Source organism: Podarcis pityusensis, assembly GCF_964106645.2.
Source record: "Podarcis pityusensis genome assembly, chromosome: 8".
NCBI lineage: Eukaryota > Metazoa > Chordata > Lepidosauria > Squamata > Lacertidae > Podarcis > Podarcis pityusensis.
Window position 1 is genome coordinate 4,330,470 of NC_138033.1, and position 17,019 is coordinate 4,347,488.

The following is a 17,019-nucleotide window of genomic DNA, read 5'->3' on the forward strand; positions in this document are numbered from 1 at the left end:
CCCCATTCTTTCCAGTCCCGGGAAGGTTCTAGGGTGCCTCCCGTTGTTGGCGAAGAACGGCGTGACCCCCGTGGACACGTGCTTCGTGTTGTTGTAGGCGAACTCGGCGAGAGGCAGGTAATCCACCCACGTCGCAGGCTGTTGATTCGCATAACATCTCAGGTACTGCTGCATGATGGCATTGACCCGCTCCGCTTGCCCGTTGGTCTGCGGGTGTCTAGCCGACGCCAGGTTGATCTTGACGTTCAGGAAGCCCATCAGCCTCTGCCAGAAGTTTGAGATGAACTGTCGCCCTCGGTCGGACAGAATAGACCGCGGCAGACCGTGAACCTTGAACACGTGGTCTATGAACAGTTTGGCGGTTTGTTCCGCCGTGGCCACCTTCGCACACGGAATGAAATGTGCCATCTTGGAGAACAAATCCACCACCACCAGCACAGCCGTCTTGCCCCTCGAGCTGGGCAGATCCGTGACAAAGTCCAGGGCCACTCTCTCCCATGGCTCGAACGGAGTTTGCAGCGGTTCCAGCAGTCCGGCCGGCGGTCTGTGCACTGGTTTGGACCTCTGGCAGGTGTCACACCTCGCCACGTAGTCCGCGACTTCCCCTCTCATTCCGGGCCACCAGAAGTCTCTGGCTACTAATTCCACCGTCTTCTCCTTGCCAAAGTGCCCGGCAGTGGGCGCGTCGTGCAGCTGCTGCAGTACCTTGGCGCGAAGTTCGTCTCCCGGCACGTAGATGGCCCCTTTACGGATGAGCAAACCATCTCGCAGCTGGAACTCGTCGGTCGCTGCCGTGCCCCTGTGCACCTCTGCCATCTTTGCTTGCGCGAAGGAGTCATCCTGCAACGCTCGTCGCACCGCATCCAGGTCAACTGTTGCCGCCGCGCACGCCCACACTGTCGGTGCGAAGATGTGCATGGCGGCCGCTGGCGTTGCCTCCTCCAGATACTGTGGCTTACGGGAGAGAGCATCCGCCATGATGTTGGTGTCCCCCGGGACATACTCTATTCGGAAGTCGAAATTCGCAAAGAACTCAGCCCAACGTATCTGCCTCTGGTTCAGGAACTGTGCCGTGCGCCAGTGCTCTAGATTCTTGTGGTCCGTGCAGACCTGCACCGTGTGCTTGGCGCCGATCAGGAAGTGCCTCCACGCTTTGAACGCTGCATGAATGGCCAGCAACTCCCTGTCCCAGATGGTGTAGTTCTGTTCGGACTTGCTGAGCTTCCTTGAGTAAAACGCTCCCGGCCTCCAAACCCCCTGCGGGTCTTTCTGCAGCAGGACTGCTCCCACGGCTCTGTCCGAAGCGTCTGTCTCCACCCTCATCGGCCTGCTGGGGTTGACATGAAGCAGCTGCTCTTCCGACGCGAAGAGACGCTTGAGTGCCTGAAAGGACTGCTCCGCCTGCTCTGTCCAGATGAACTTCTTTTTCTTGGAGCTGAGCGTGTCCGTGATGGCCGCTGTCTGCATCGCAAAGCCTTTGATAAACTTGTCACTGCTGCTGCGACCCAGGGGGATCCGGAGGGGCGCAGAGTTTGTTTTAAAATGTTCCTTTTCCTTTCATTTTTTTGTATATGCGGGGACGGGGATGGGGGTGGGATGGATGTTTAGTTGGGAATTTGTTTGATTTTAATGGATTTGTAATTTTTATAGTTTTTCATTTGTATTGTTTTTTGTTTTCTGGGGTTTTTTATTGTTTTAAGGTCTTATTTTGTTCTTAAGGGGAAGGGTCAGGGCTGCCGGGGAGTGGGTCCCAGCCAACAAAATGGCTGGGGTATGTTCCACGGAGGGGGATGCGCTGGGACAACCGATCTCAGTGATCACGGGTAGGAGGAGGAGTTACGCTAAGACCAGACCATGTCATTACAGAGGAGGCAGGTTTAGTCGTTGTCTGAGGACTATCCCTGCCTCCGGGTCTGGTCCTGTCCGGACGGATACTAGAATCAGCAAGGGATACCCACATAGCCTGAAGGTGCTGCTGTGCAATGCCAGGTCAATGATTCATAAGACCACTGCCATCCATGACGTGATCATGGATGGAGGATTTGACCTGGCTTGTGTAACAGAGACTTGGTTGGATGAAGCAGGTGGGCCTGTTCTTGCCGCTGCTTGTCCACCAGGTTTCTCTTACGCACAGCAACCCAGGCCCTGTGGGCGGGGAGGGGGGGTTGCAGTGATTTTTAGGAAGTCATTAGTTTGCACCAGGCATCCTATTGGGAAGACCCAGTTCTCTGAGTGCATGTTCTGGAAGTTGGGCAATAGGGGCAGTACAGGATTCCTTTTGGTGTACCGACCTCCCCGCTGCACCAAGGATTCCCTGCCCGAGCTGCTTCAGGTCGTGGCGGATGTTCTCCTGGAGACACCTAGTTTGGTTGTCCTAGGGGATTTTAACATCCATGCCGACACGACCTTACAAGGGGCCGCTCGGGACTTCGTGGAAAGCATGGCCTCCATGGGGCTGTCCCTGAATAAGTTTGGCCCAACCCATAGCCACGGACATGCCTTGGACCTGGTGTTTACCTCCATGGATGTTGGTGTTCTGACACTAAGTAAAAGCGAAACAAAAGAAGTGCCATGGTCAGACCACTTCCTGGTGCAACTTGACTTCTCCGCGACCCTTCCCCTCTGCAGGGAGGTGGGACCGATTCGGATGGTCCGCCCCCGCCACTTAATGGATCCAAATGGTTTCCAGAGAGCGGTAGGGGATGCTTTATCCCATGTTGATGGCCTTTCAGCTGATTCCCTGGTGGCCCGCTGGAATGTGGAGTTAACCAGGGCTATTGACTGTTTGGCTCCGAAGCGCCCTCTCCGATTGCATGGAGCCCGGATGGCCCCGTGGTTTTCCACGAATCTGAGGGCAATGAAACAATCGTTGAGACGGCTAGAGCGCCGGTGGCGGATGACCCATTCTGAAGCTGACCGGACACAGGTTAGAGCTCAGTGTCGAGCCTACCAAGTGGCGGTAGCGACGGCGAAGAAGGCTTTCTTCGCCGCCTCTATTGCATCTGCAGAAAACAGCAGCAGGAGACTTTTTCAGGTGGTCCGCAATTTAGCGGAACCACCTGCTACATCAGGGCCCAATACGGGCCACATGATCTCCTGCAATGATTTTGCAAAGTTTTTTGCAGATAAAGTCGCTCAGATTCGGGAAGAGGTAGACGCCACCGTGGGAGCAGGGCCGGGGCGGGGGAGTGCTAGAGTCCTGTCTAGTCAAATTGTGTGGGATCAATTCCAATCTGTTACCTCCGAGGATGTGGACAGGCTGCTTGGACGAGTGAAACCAACCACCTGTCTCCTTGATCCTTGCCCATCCTGGCTTATAAAAGCTAGCCGGGAAGGGCTGGGCGATGGGCTTCGTGGGGTGGTGAATGCTTCCCTCCGTGAGGGAGCCTTCCCAGACCCGCTGAAAGAGGCGGTTATTAAACCGCTTCTTAAAAAACCATCTTTAGATGCGGCCACGATGGCCAACTATCGCCCAGTCTCAAATCTTCCATTCTTGGGCAAGGTGATTGAGCGAGTGGTTGCTGAACAACTCCAGGCACGCCTGGAAGAAGCGGACCATTTGGATCCCTTCCAATCGGGATTCAGGCCTCATCACGGGACTGAAACTGCCTTGGTCGCACTGGTTGATGATCTCCGGCGGGCTAGGGACAAAGGTGAGAGCTGTTTCCTAGTTCTGCTGGATCTCTCAGCGGCGTTTGATACCATCGACCATAACATCCTTCTGGACCGTCTTGAGGGGCTGGGAGCTGGGGGCACTGTCATACAGTGGTTCCGCTCCTTCCTCCTGGGCCGTGTTCAGAAAGTGGTGGTGGGGGATGAGTGTTCAGACCCTTGGGCTCTCACTTGTGGGGTGCCTCAGGGTTCTGTCCTCTCCCCCATGCTTTTTAATATCTATATGAAGCCGCTGGGAGAGATCATCAGGGGGTTTGGACTGGGTGTTCATCAGTATGCAGATGACACCCAGCTCTACCTCTCCTTTAAATCAGAACCAGTGAAGGCGGTGAAGGTCCTGTGTGAGTGTCTGGAGGCGGTTGGAGGATGGATGGCGGCAAACAGATTGAGGTTGAATCCTGACAAGACAGAAGTACTGTTTCTGGGGGACAGGAGGCGGGCAGGTGTGGGGGATTCCCTGGTCCTGAATGGGGTAACCGTGCCCCTGAAGGACCAGGTGCGCAGCCTGGGAGTCATTTTGGACTCACAGCTGTCCATGGAGGCACAGGTTAAATCCGTGTCCAGGGCAGCTGTGTACCAGCTCCATCTGGTACGTAGGTTGAGACCCTATCTGCCCGCGGACTGCCTCGCCAGAGTGGTGCATGCTCTGGTTATCTCCCGCTTGGACTACTGCAATGCGCTCTACGTGGGGCTACCTTTGAAGGTGACCCGGAAACTACAACTAATCCAGAATGCAGCAGCCAGACTGGTGACTGGGAACAGCCGCCGAGACCATATAACACCGGTCTTGAAAGACCTACATTGGCTCCCAGTACGTTTCCGAGCACAATTCAAAGTGTTGGTGCTGACCTTTAAAGCCCTAAACGGCCTCGGTCCAGTATACCTGAAGGAGCGTCTCCACCTCCATCGTTCTACCCGGACACTGAGGTCCAGCACCGAGGGCCTTCTGGCGGTTCCCTCACTGCGAGAAGCCAAGTTACAGGGAACCAGGCAGAGGGCCTTCTCGGTAGTGGCGCCCTCCCTGTGGAACGCCCTCCCACCAGATGTCAAAGAGAACAACAACTACCAGACTTTTAGAAGACATCTGAAGGCAGCCCTGTTTAGGGAAGCTTTTAATGTTTGATGTATCATAGTATTTTAATATTCTTTTGGAAGCCGCCCAGAGTGGCTGGGGAAACCCAGCCAGATGGGCGGGGTATAAATAATAAATTATTATTATTATTATTATTATGCGATAGAAGTTCGCGAAGCCGACAAACCGTTGGACCTCCTTCCGGTTGCGTGGGCTTTTCCAATCCAACACTGCTCGGACCTTGGCGCTGTCCATGGCGAGCCCTTTATCAGACAACTTGTAGCCCAGGAAATCCACCTCGGTCACGTCGAATTGGCACTTCTCCAGCTTGGCGTAAAGCCTATGTTGCTGTAGCCTGCTCAGCACTTCCTTGACGTGTCTGTCATGCTCCTGCTGCGATTCCGAAAAGATCAGGATGTCATCCAAGAAACAGACGCACGTCTTGTAGAGGAGCCCCGCCAACACGTGATGCATGAAAGCTTGAAAAACGTGGGAGCCATTTTGCAATCCAAAAGGCATAACTCTATATTCGTAGGTGCCCAGGGGCGTGAACATGGCTGTCTTCCACTCATCTCCCTCCCGCATGCGAATGAGGTTGTATGCCCCTCGCAGGTCCAACTTGGTGAACACTCTGCCCTTCCGTACCTTTGCGAGGAGGTCGTCGATTCGGGGCATGGGGAAGTCCGATGGCTTGGTCACACTGTTCAAGATGCGAAAGTCCACTACAAGTCTTTTTTGGGGCGTGTCCCGCTTCTTAACAAAGAATACCGGACTGCCCCCCGCTGCCTTGGACTCTCGGATGAAACCGCGCTCCAAATTATGATCTATGAACTCTTTGAGTTCCTGCAGTTCGTCCTCAGACATGGAATACAGCTTCCCTTTGGGTAGCGCCGCCCCCGGCAGCAGGTCAATTTTGCAGTCATATGGTCTGTGGGGGGGTAGCCTGTCTGCCTCTTTCTCGCAGAAAACCTCCAAAAATTCTGCGTACTTGTGGGGAACCGCTTGCAGCGTGCCTAGCTGCAGCTGTGACTCCTCTTCCCCTCCTTCCTGCCTGGGCACGATGCAGTGTTCAGCGCAAAAGGAAGAGCCGAAGGTCAGCTGCCTCTGGTACCAAGCCAGCGTCGGGCTGTGCTTGTCCAGCCAACTCATGCCCAATACAATGGGCGTGTCCGATAGTTGAGTGACATTGAAGCTGATGATTTCCCTGTGATTCCCAAGTCGCATCACCATTGGTGGCGTCTGCTTCACCACTTGCCCCCCTAGCAGCTCCCTGCCATCCACCGTGACAACCTGCAGGGGCAGCGTGGCAGGCAGCAACTGTATAGCGTGCCGGTCGACAAAGTCCTGCCCTATAAAGTCCGCATTGCTTCCGGAGTCAATGGTGATTGGCAAGTCCATGGTGATTCCATTGGGCAGCTGGAGCGACGCGGTGAGCTTCACTACCGGTTTGGGCGGGAGGGGGTCCATGGGCTGTAAAATCTCTGGGGACTGCTTCACTGACACGTCTGGCTGGGCCCCAGTGCCTCTTCCTCCAACCAGACTCCTTCGTTTCCCTGCTGTGGTTGTCCTTGCTGCGTTGCTGCAGTTACCATTGCTGAGGCTGCAGTGTGCTTGTGGAGCCTCTGGGGACACTCTTTCGCCATATGCTGTGGATCATCGCAGATGTAACACTTCCTGTTCCCTCTAGGAGGCTTCGCTTTCACTGCTGCCGGTGCTAGGGCTCTGGCTGCTGACTGAGCCCTTGCACCTCCAACCTCCATAGGTTCCGCTCCTCCTCCTGGCGGAGGCGTGGATTGCGCACGCGCTGCTTCTCTGGGAAGGAAGGAGGAGCCCCTGGCTGGTTCGCGCCCTCCACGCCCTTCGTCCCTGTTCCACGGACGTCCTTCCAGCCGCACCCCCACCGCCAGCGCCCTCTGAACGATCTCCTGCGTGGTCCGGGGTCTCTCCCCCCTCGCAATTTCATCTTTAACCGAGCCGTGCAATCCCTCCCAAAACAGGTCTCTTACAGGAGCCGAATCTCTGTCCCATTCCAGGGCACTGACCAAAGCGAAAAAGCGGGCATGGTACTGCCTTACGCTGGCCCTCCCTTGCTTCAGTCCATGTATCTCCTGCCGAGCAAGATCCACGTCAATGCTTGATAAAAAGCACCCATCCATCGCTTTAATAAAGGCATCCGCATTTTGGAGCGCCGGATCCTTATCTCTCCACAAATTGCGCAGCCATGCTTTAGCATCTCCATGCAAATGGGACATGATGAATCCCACCTTCTCTTGCTCATCTCTAAAGTCTTTGTTCAGCAGTTGCAGTGCACACATTACATCTGCTCTAAAGTTGGGGTACTGTTGCAAATTCCCATCGAAGTGAGAGACCAGACCGCCTGTTCGTCTCCCCAACCCAATCCCCTCCGGTTTGGGTGTCAGTTGCCCTTGCTTCGTAAGCACTTCCAACCTGACCTGGAGATCCCTGTAGGCGGCAGCTGCGTCCTCCTCTCTCTTCCTGGATGCAAGAGCCTCGGCATTCAGTCGTGTCACTGCTTCTCTGAGTTCCACTATCTGCTGTTCGGCCGTCATGTTGTCTGCCGTTCGTGAGCTCGCTAGTAGGCACCCGCTTTCTCTCCTCTCCGCGAGGACGTAGATGCCCACAATCTAGGGATGGAGCTTACTGTCAGAGCTGCTTCCAGATCCTAGCTCACAGAGGATCACGCTAGCCAGCGATCATTAAATAAAAGTCTTTATTGAGTTACAGTTTCCATTCTCAAGCTGCTGCGTGCAACTCTACGTCTCATGGTTAGATCGGCGAAGCTGCATCTGAGTCTCCGCCCCTTGTACACCAACTTAATATCCTAGCCTTGCTCCACCTTTTCCGCCTGACTGTTCTTCTCTGGGTCCCTCTGCCCCCCGGGGTCTCTTCCTTCCGGGATTCCTCTGACGCTGACGCTGACCCCCCTGACTCTTCTCCCTCCTTTCGGCGGGCTTTAGGACCTGGCTCCCTTTCCGGGCTGCCTACTGCCCCACCTTCCTGTGCATTTGAACTTGGCACGCGCGCCCAACCTTCCACCTTCCGTCTGACCGTTTCTTCGCTCCCCGATGGAGGTGTGGCCACTCCTGACTCGTGCCCTCCCCCCTGTTGTGAGCTGCCAGCGCTTGATCCCTGGCGCCCTTCCTCTTCCCTGCTCTCTGGCGGTGACGCTGGTCCTGATTTCCAACTGCTCCCCTCTGAGTCCCCTCTGGCTCTATCTTCCTGGGGTGTCCCCCTAGGCTCCCCCCTTGCCCTGGCCACTGGTGCTCCTTTCTGTGAATCTTCTGATTCACTGGAAAGACTCGGAGATCTCGGGTCGTCGTCATCACTCATCTTTTCTTCTGCCTCCTCTCCCTCGCTCTCTGTTTCCTCCCTTGCCCTTGCCTCTGCTCCTGAACCCCTGACAATAATGATAATGATAATGATAATAATAATGATAATAATAATAAATTTTATTTATATCCTACCCTCCCCAGCCAAAGCCGGGCTCAGGGCGGCTAACAACAATAAAATAGTAAAACATTCTAAATTCATTCCATTATAAAATTAATTCAACTCAAAATGATGGCAACCATTAGGCAAAGGTTCTGTGAAGATTGCCAAAGGAGGGAGTCAGGCTGTGCCCTGACCAAAGGCCTGGAGGAACAGCTCTGTCTTGCAGGCCCTGCGGAAAGATGTCAAGTCCCACAGGGCCCTAGTCTCTTGGGACAGAGCGTTCCACCAGATTGGAGCCACAGCCGAAAAAGCCCTGGCTCTGGTTGAGGCCAGCCTAACCTCTCTGTGGCCTGGGACCTTCAGGATGTTTTTGTTTGAAGAACATAAGTTCCTCTGCGGGACATACCAGGAGAGGCGGTCTCGTAGGTACGAGGGTCCTAAGCCCAAAAAGCCTTTGATAGACCAGCATCCTCAAGCATTGAGTACATCATCTCTTGTAGAGATCTGTTTTTCCTCTTAGCCAATCCGTTTTCTTCCGGAGAATGGGGGTTCGTTTTCCTATGACCTATGCTCTTTGTCTGTAACCAAGACTGAAAAGGTCCAGAGACAAATTCGCCTCCGTGATCAGACTGCAGCTTTCTCACTTTAAAAGAAAACTGCCTCTCAACATAAGCCACCCAGCCTTTGAACTTGGTAAACACTTCACCTTTGTGCTTCATAGGGTAGACCCAACAGAACCTTGTGGCATCATCTATGATCGTTAGCATATAACAGGAATTAGCCCTGCTGAGTGCGAAAGGACCCACCACATCACCATGCACAAGTTGAAAAGGATTTTCTCTCACTTCCGGGATAAGACCTTCAGTGGCTCTTGACTTTCTTACAAACATTACAGCATAGCTGTCAACTGTCCCTTATTTGGCAAGAAACTCCCTTATCCCAGCACCGTTTCGTGCTGCTGTCCTGGATTGATGATGTCCCTTAAATTTCCCAGGTTTCAAAGGAAGCAGCTCCTCTCCCTCCCTCCCTGCCGGCCAGGGAGGAGGGAGGCTCCAACTGTGTTGCTTGGCTGCGTTGCTCACCCAATAAGGAGTCTAAGAACGACTGGGGGGTGGAGCTTGCATGCCTTGTGCCAATCAAATCGGCCGCATTGCCTGGGGACTCGCCTTTGCTCAGCACTTCCCAGCGGAGAGGTGACGTGGTTTTCCTTGCTGCATCCCCTTTGCCGGGTTGCTGCGCTGTGGGAACCACCGCTTGAGGCTTCGTTTGGCTGCTGGGTGACTAAAATCCCTTATTTTGGCTGCTGATCCCTTATTTTCGAGGCTGCTGGTCCCTTATTTTCAAATCTGTAATTGACAGCTATACATTACAGTCAAGATACTTGTCACAACCCTGTAATTCACACCCATTACTTAATTATGGCATTTTGGTTACACTGCACCAGTGGGTGTGACCTAATCTTCTGTGCCATAGATGCAAACATTTTTTATGGAACGCCTCATTTTTACATACAGGTTGTGTATCATTGCTAGCTAGTACAGACTCTTGAACACAGTCTTTTAGCACAAACAAAGAATTTTCTGCCAGAGCCCTCCCCAATGTCTCTCCGCCTTTCTGGATCTCACAGTAACTGTCCCAAAAATGCACTACAAACCCAGCTTTCAGCAGACAGGAGCCAGACATCAGGTTGCTCCTCAGCGAAGGAACACACACAACGTTGTCCAGATGCGTGCGTCGACAGGAGACAAAAACAGAACCACCCGACTCCATGTCAGATTCCCTCCCGTCAGCCAATGCCACCTGAATCCGTGGTGTAGAAACCTTCTTGGCAAAAAGTTAGGTAAACTCTGCTGAACAGTTTAAAGAGGTTTCATCACCTTTTGCAGAAGTGGTGAACAATGACGAAGTTGTTTTAAAGATGACTCGCCAAACTGAAGTCTTGGTCAAGAGATTTTATTCCCTGACCGGGTACAAGCATTACGGTAGCAAAGGTATTTCCAACTGTTAACAGTGTGCTGTTAACTGCTGTTTCTATCATCATCATCATCCTTTTTATTCGGCCGTCAGTCAGAAAAAAGTACATTTTATCAATACACAGTTAAAAACATCCAGGAAGATTTTAAAACTTAGCCAACACTAAAATGGGCTAAACAGATAGCCCCATATCAATACAGTCAATTATAGTCTTGCGACGCTTAAAAGCTAAGAAGAGAAATTTGGCCACCAAGGAAGGTATAGCTCTAGTGGCGTTATTCAGCAAGTGTAAAACCTGGATTTCTCCGGGTAGGAAGCTGAATTGACATAGGAGTGGGTCTATAAAATTTTGTCTAAGCTCTGCATAAGAAGGGCAAGTCAAGAGAATGTGTTCGGTGGACTCAACCACCCCCATGGCACAATGACAAGTTCTCTGGGCGTATGGTACTCCCCTGTACCTTCCCCACAATATCGCAGAGTCAAGGACATTTAATCTAGCCGCTGTAAAAAGTCTACGGTATTCCACATAGTGGATTTCTGCAAGGTAGGGGGCTGGTATGGTCCGATAAATCTGGTCCCCTAGGAACATCCCTGGTTTTACCTGGGCTATGCCCTCTTGTCTGGCAATGTCACTCAGTCTCCGGGAGATCACAGCTCTAGCTTGATTGTACGTCATAGACTCGAAGTAAAGGAGAGACAATCCGCAGGATTGAACCTCATTAATGACCTCCCTTTCCCACGATGATTGGAAATCGTCCCTCAATATCAAGAGGGCAATACCCACTGGTTTAAAACAAAGCTTGAGCCATAGCCAGAGCTTTGTCTTCAAGGCCACATACCGTAGAGCTTACCAGCCGACCTCTAATCTCATAACTGCACCCGCTACCGAGGGGGGAATCCTAAGGATGGCTCTAAGGAATCGCGTTTGGATAGAATCCAGTTTCAAAAAATCCCTACGGGAGCCTAGAGATGCCCACCAGAAGAAGGGGGAGGACTTTCATTTGAAAGAGTCTCAAAGCTATCTTCACTGATTGAGCCTGATTCTTAGCATATAGAGATCTAATCTGGATGGCTGCTTTAGATGCGTTAGTTGTTATATAGTCTCTATGGGCCAGAAAAGACCTATTTGACCGTATTACTTGTCCCAGATATTTAAAGCAGTTAACCTGCTCTAGGGGGATCCCGTTCATCGACCATCGATGGAGTCTCGGTCGGACAGAGAAGACCATGATCTTGGTCTTAGCATAGTTGGGTTGGAGCTCATGCTGATCACAGTATTCATGTAGAGCTTGCAACATTCTCCTCAGTCCACTAGGGGATCTGGCAAGAAGTGCGGCGTCATCCGCATACAGAAGAACATTCAGAGATCGGCCTGCTAATTTGGGGGGGTGGAAAGCATCATTGGCCATGTGAGTCACCAGTGAGTTAATGTAAAAATTAAACAATGCTGGGGCCAATAGACAACCCTGTCTTACCCCTCTAGTGGTGGTAACCGGGTTGGAGACTAGGCCTTTATTGTCTAGCCTGATTCTCAGAAGGGTGTTTGTATGGAGGCTGGTAATCAGATGAAGGAGACGGCGATCGATCTTTGTAGCGGCCAGTTTTGTCCATAGCTGCTTTCTAGAGATTCGATCAAATGCCTGCTTAAGGTCAATAAAAGCCACATGAAGAACCTTTGGGGCTTTGCCGGCATACTTTTCCGCCAGGTGATTCAAGGTTAATATTTGGTCTGTAGTAGATCTTCCAGGGCGAAAGCCCACCTGTTCATCGGCAATGATATTGTCGTCCTCCATCCATTTCGATAGTTTGTTTAGCAGGTACCCCGAGTAAATCTTCCCAATGACATTTAGCAAGCTGATTGGCCTAAAGTTGCTCGGCTCTGTACGTGGTCCTTTCTTATGTATTAATACAATCAACGCAGAGCTCCAGCTTGAGGGAAATTTTGCTGTTTTGTTTATATGCGTGTAAAGTGCTGCTAAAAGTGGGATCCACCAGTCTTTATTTGCTTTGATGACATCAATGGATATAAGGTCATCACCGGGGGCCTTGCCTGCTTTAAATTGATCTATGAGAGTTTCAACTTCAGGGCATGTAACTGTGTCCCAATCGGGCAGTGCTTCCGGCTCCACCGTATCTCCGCAGGCACCATGAGCTGCATACAGATCGGCGAAGTATCTTTCCCAAGTGTCCGCTGAGATGTGGGGTTCTGTTTCTATCAAAGTCTCTTATCTCCCAAACTTGAGATGGCTGCTGTGACTGAAACTTTCCACATTCTACGCTCTGAGTTTCTGTAGCACCAGTCCTGAAAGACCTACATTGGCTCCCCTTATGTTTCTTCTCTAATTGTCTTTCATTTTGTGAAATTTACTCCTGGCAAACCCAAGTTTTGATTTGGGGACAATGTTTACACATATAATTTTTGACACAATCCCATTCTTTTTTAACCCTTAGGTTCGAGTGATTTCTTATTGCTTCTGTCATTTTGGCTAGCTCAATATATTCAGAGTTTCATTTCACTCTTCCTTAAAGGTAAAGGTACCCCTGACTGTTAGGTCTAGTCACGGACGACTCTGGGGTTGTGTGCTCATCTCGCTCTATAGGCCGAGGGAGCTGGTGTTTGTCCGCAGACAGCTTCCGGATCAAGTGGCCAGCATGACTAAGCCGCTTCTGGGTTGTCAGTTTTAATGCACATAGCCAAAGGCTGCCGCAATGTACACAGAATCATTCAACAATTAAAAGAAAATATGCTGGATTAATACAAAAAACTTAAAACATTTATATTACCAAGACATTACCTTCTCTAAACAGAGCTATAAAAGTACCTTAATATACAGGTTAAGACATAAACAATAAAATTTATAGGCTAAAATCATCACATGGCCACCAATATATTAAATAATGTTAATTAATACAATGTGCAATTATATTCAGAGTTTGGTGATAAAGATAGAATATAGCTTGATGTAGATAGGGTCAAATAAATTCATCTCCTTTACAGTTGGTGGCTATCTTGGCTATATAATTTGCTCTAATTTTCCTAGCAGCAGTTGCAAAGAGTGTCTGCGAGGAGATACAAAATCATGTCAGAGGGGTTCTGGCCAGGCGACCTTGTCATTATAGGTGCTAAAAATCATTCTCTTGCTTCATTATATAAGGGGCAGCACAAGATACAATGCATAAGGTCCTCTACTTCAGGACATCCCCTAATGCAAACACGTTCAATCCCATGTCTGTTCCTTAAGGTGGAATGGAAATGTCAACACTCTGTCCTTTATCTCCGTCAGTAGTTCATACTTAATTCTGGGTTTTTTGCCTTGCCATATGAACTTTGCCAGTTTGCCAGATTACGAGTAGTTACTTTTCACTAACAGTTTTGTTTTGTTTTTATTCAATTTAAAATCAGATATCTTGTCAAATTCATTCATTCCAGTGTTTTCAATGTGCTTTCTATCGGGTTTTCTGTTACTGTGAATGTCTTCATCAACACAGAGAATGTGGTGTAGAAATAAAAAGCTGTTCACAATATCTTTTCTTAGTTTTATTTTGAAAAACATAGCAGCCAAACGCTGCAAACTATCACTCCTCCTCACTGGCTGCTTACAAGACATTTGATCAAATTAAATAGGGCAATTGGTTAATTGAAACTATCACATTCCTTCCTGCACCCACTAACTCCCCTTTTAATTAGGCAAAAAATCAAGAGACCGCAGGTGTACAGGTTTAGTCAGATAAGGACTAAACCCGCCTCCTCGATAATGACATGGTCTGGTCTTAGTGTAACTCCTCCTCCTACCCGTGATCACTGAGATTGGCTGTCCCAGCACATCCCCCCCACCCTGTGGAACCTGCCCCAGCCATTTTGTTGGCTGGGACCACTCCCAGGGAGCCCTGACCCCCTCCCCTTAAAACAAATAAAACCTATATAAAAACAAAACAACACAATAAAACAATAAAAACCAAAAACAGTAAAAATTACAAACATACCAAAATTAAACAAATTCCCAAACCCGACTAAACACCCATCCCACCCCCCACATCAAAAAGAATTTAAAAAGGTATTTATTTATTGATTTATTTATTTTAAAAAGAACTCTGCACTGTTCTGAGTTCTCCTGGGCAGGCCAGATGGTGAGAGGCAGGGACAGGGCCTGCAGTATAAGGCTAACTATACACACAACAGGAACAGAAATACAAGCATAATAGTTTCAAATAAATTCTCGGCTGATTCCGCACCTGCGGGATCAGGACAGGCCCTCCACATGACAATGGCCCCACATGGCAAGGTGTGCCAGGCGAGGTGGGCTGCTGCCAAAGGTTCTGCAATTTGCAAGTTAGTTTCCTAAGGTTGCGGTCCGTATATACTGATTCACCTCCGCCATTATCTAATATTGTCCAGTTTAGCGGCTGGAGGGTGACGCTGTCAGAGAAAAGTGTGTAGGAGCCATTTAAGCAGCGGGCTCAGTTCCAGGTGCCATCTTGGGTTAGGCTAGGTTTCCCGAGGAGGGTATAAGCTGGTGAGCAGATGAATAGTTCACAAGTCTAATGGGCTGTAAGGGTCAGTAAGACGGAATAGCGAAGGAGGACACAGGTTTCTGGCACGCAAAAGTCAAAGTCACCTAGGCGATCCAACAATCCTTTCTTTACCATGTCAACAATTCCAAAATCAAGGTGTCGTTGTTCGATTTGTAGCCCTGGACATGAAACGTGTGAGGACATGGCAGGCTCAGAGTGGGGAAGGAAGGTGGCCAAGATGGAGGATACAAGGAGGAGGGTCCAAGGAAAAAATGGGCTGATATTAGTGGGGGTCATGGTGGTTGTGAAATGTGAAGAGGAGCTGTCAAAACGAACAAGCTGTCAAAGCAGTGCTTTACGAAGTCGAAGGCGGATCGGGGGTCTCTCACGGTTGTCTGTTGTAGGGACGATCTCAGAGGTCCAGTGGGTCGCAGCCGGGGGTGGAGGAGGTCCAGTCGCTGTCGGTGGTGGAGTAGGTCCGGTCTGTTGGGCCCGATTCATGCCCCGAGCTGATCCAGTCTATTGGGCTCGATTCGTGCCCCGAACTGGTCCGATCTGTTGGAGTTCCTCAGAGTTGGTGTTGTCATCTGCCGGTTGTGGTGGAGTGGTGTGGGTCACGGGGGTGTCGTCTCTGTTTGTGACGTCGTTGGGTGGAAGAGCGGGTTTGCAGCGGGTGTGGTGGAGCCAAGCCGATTTTTCTGCTACTTTAAGAGAAGTAGGGGTAGTCAGTAATACCTGATAGGGTCCTTCCCAGGTGGGCTGCCACGGCACCTTGTGGTAGGTCTTCATCAATACCCAGTCACCTGGTTGGAAGGAGTGGATATTTTCGTCCAGGGGTATATTTTGACTCCCAGCTGCATACCTGTGGAGAACAATCAATTGCTTCTGGAGCTGGATTACATATTGGGTTAGTTCAGATTCGCCCACCTCCAGTTCAGAAGGAGGAAATTGGGTGCTGTACACAGGGGAGGGTCTCCCGAAGAGTAACTCGTATGGGGATAGGTTCAGGCTCCCCCGTGGGCATCTTCTGAGGTTATGTAGTACCAAAGGGAGGGCATTGACCCATTTTAATCCGGAGGTTTTGCAAAGTTTTCCCAACTGGGACTTGAGTTGTTGGTTCATCCTTTCAACTTGTCCAGAGGATGGGGGGGTGGTAAGGGGTGTGCAATTTCCATTTAATTCCTAATGCTTTTGCTATTTGTTGAACTACATCTGATGTAAAATGGGATCCTCTGTCACTGTCTATATGCCTTGGAACTCCGAAATGTGGTATAATTTCGTGTAATAAGGCTTTGGCTACTACTTGCGCTGTAGCCCGGTGTGCTGGGAAGCATTCCATCCACCCGGAAAGCTGATTGATGACAAGAGCATGTTTGTAGCCCTGGCAGGGGGGCAAGTCTATAAAATGTGCTTGCAAACTTTCGAAGGGAACTGTAGTAATCGGGCGCCCAGCCCCTTGCCCCTCCCTCACCTGTCTTTGCTCTCCGGCCAGAGCAGGTTTCTGGAGCACGGCTGGCAAACCCGTTTACTTTTCAGAAACAGGACAAAGTGGTACTGGTAAGGCTGCCACCACTCCCTCGTCCCAGGGTTACGTGAAGCCACAGCTCAAGGGAGCCAGCTGTGCTCCTTTGTTACCGGCTACCCCAAACTACAAGTTGCTTCCACAAGCTTGCAGGCAGAAATCCTTTGATAGAGCGCAACCAAGAAGTCTAGGCGTTGGAATTAGCTATTCCCCCGGACAGGCATACACAATACAAGAGAAAGTTTCTTTCTTAAAATTTATTTAAAAAACATAAAGAACATGCTAATAAGCAGACACATCTTTTGGTAAATTACAAGTACAGAAAAATAAGAACGTTGTAAATTATAGCTGACTATATACTCATTTCTATACTCTAAGGCAAAGATAGGATAGTTAGAGTCTTTCAGAAATCCCCATCCAAAGGTCTTAGAAAATCTTCAACGCAAAAGAACAAAAGGACGAAAAGACGGCTGCTTTGGTGGACATCAGCAGCCGGGCGATTTTTGCGGATTGCAGAGCGCATGCTTTCAAACCATTCTCTAGATCTTTTATCCATAATTTGCACGTGGAATCAGAAACCCCTAGGCCCAGTCAGAACCCTTGATTACATTTGAATTCTCCAATGACCAATTGGTGGGCTAATAATTCTAACTTGTGGCAGCTGAGCCAATTAAGCCTTCAGCCTAGATCAAGGTGTTTCCTCCCTTTCCATGGAGACTGGTGGAGCTTAGGCAGATGTACATTCCCAAGCAATCAAGGATAGATAACATTACAGAGGGTATGTTCATAGCTTTGAACGCAGGTGTTAAACCAT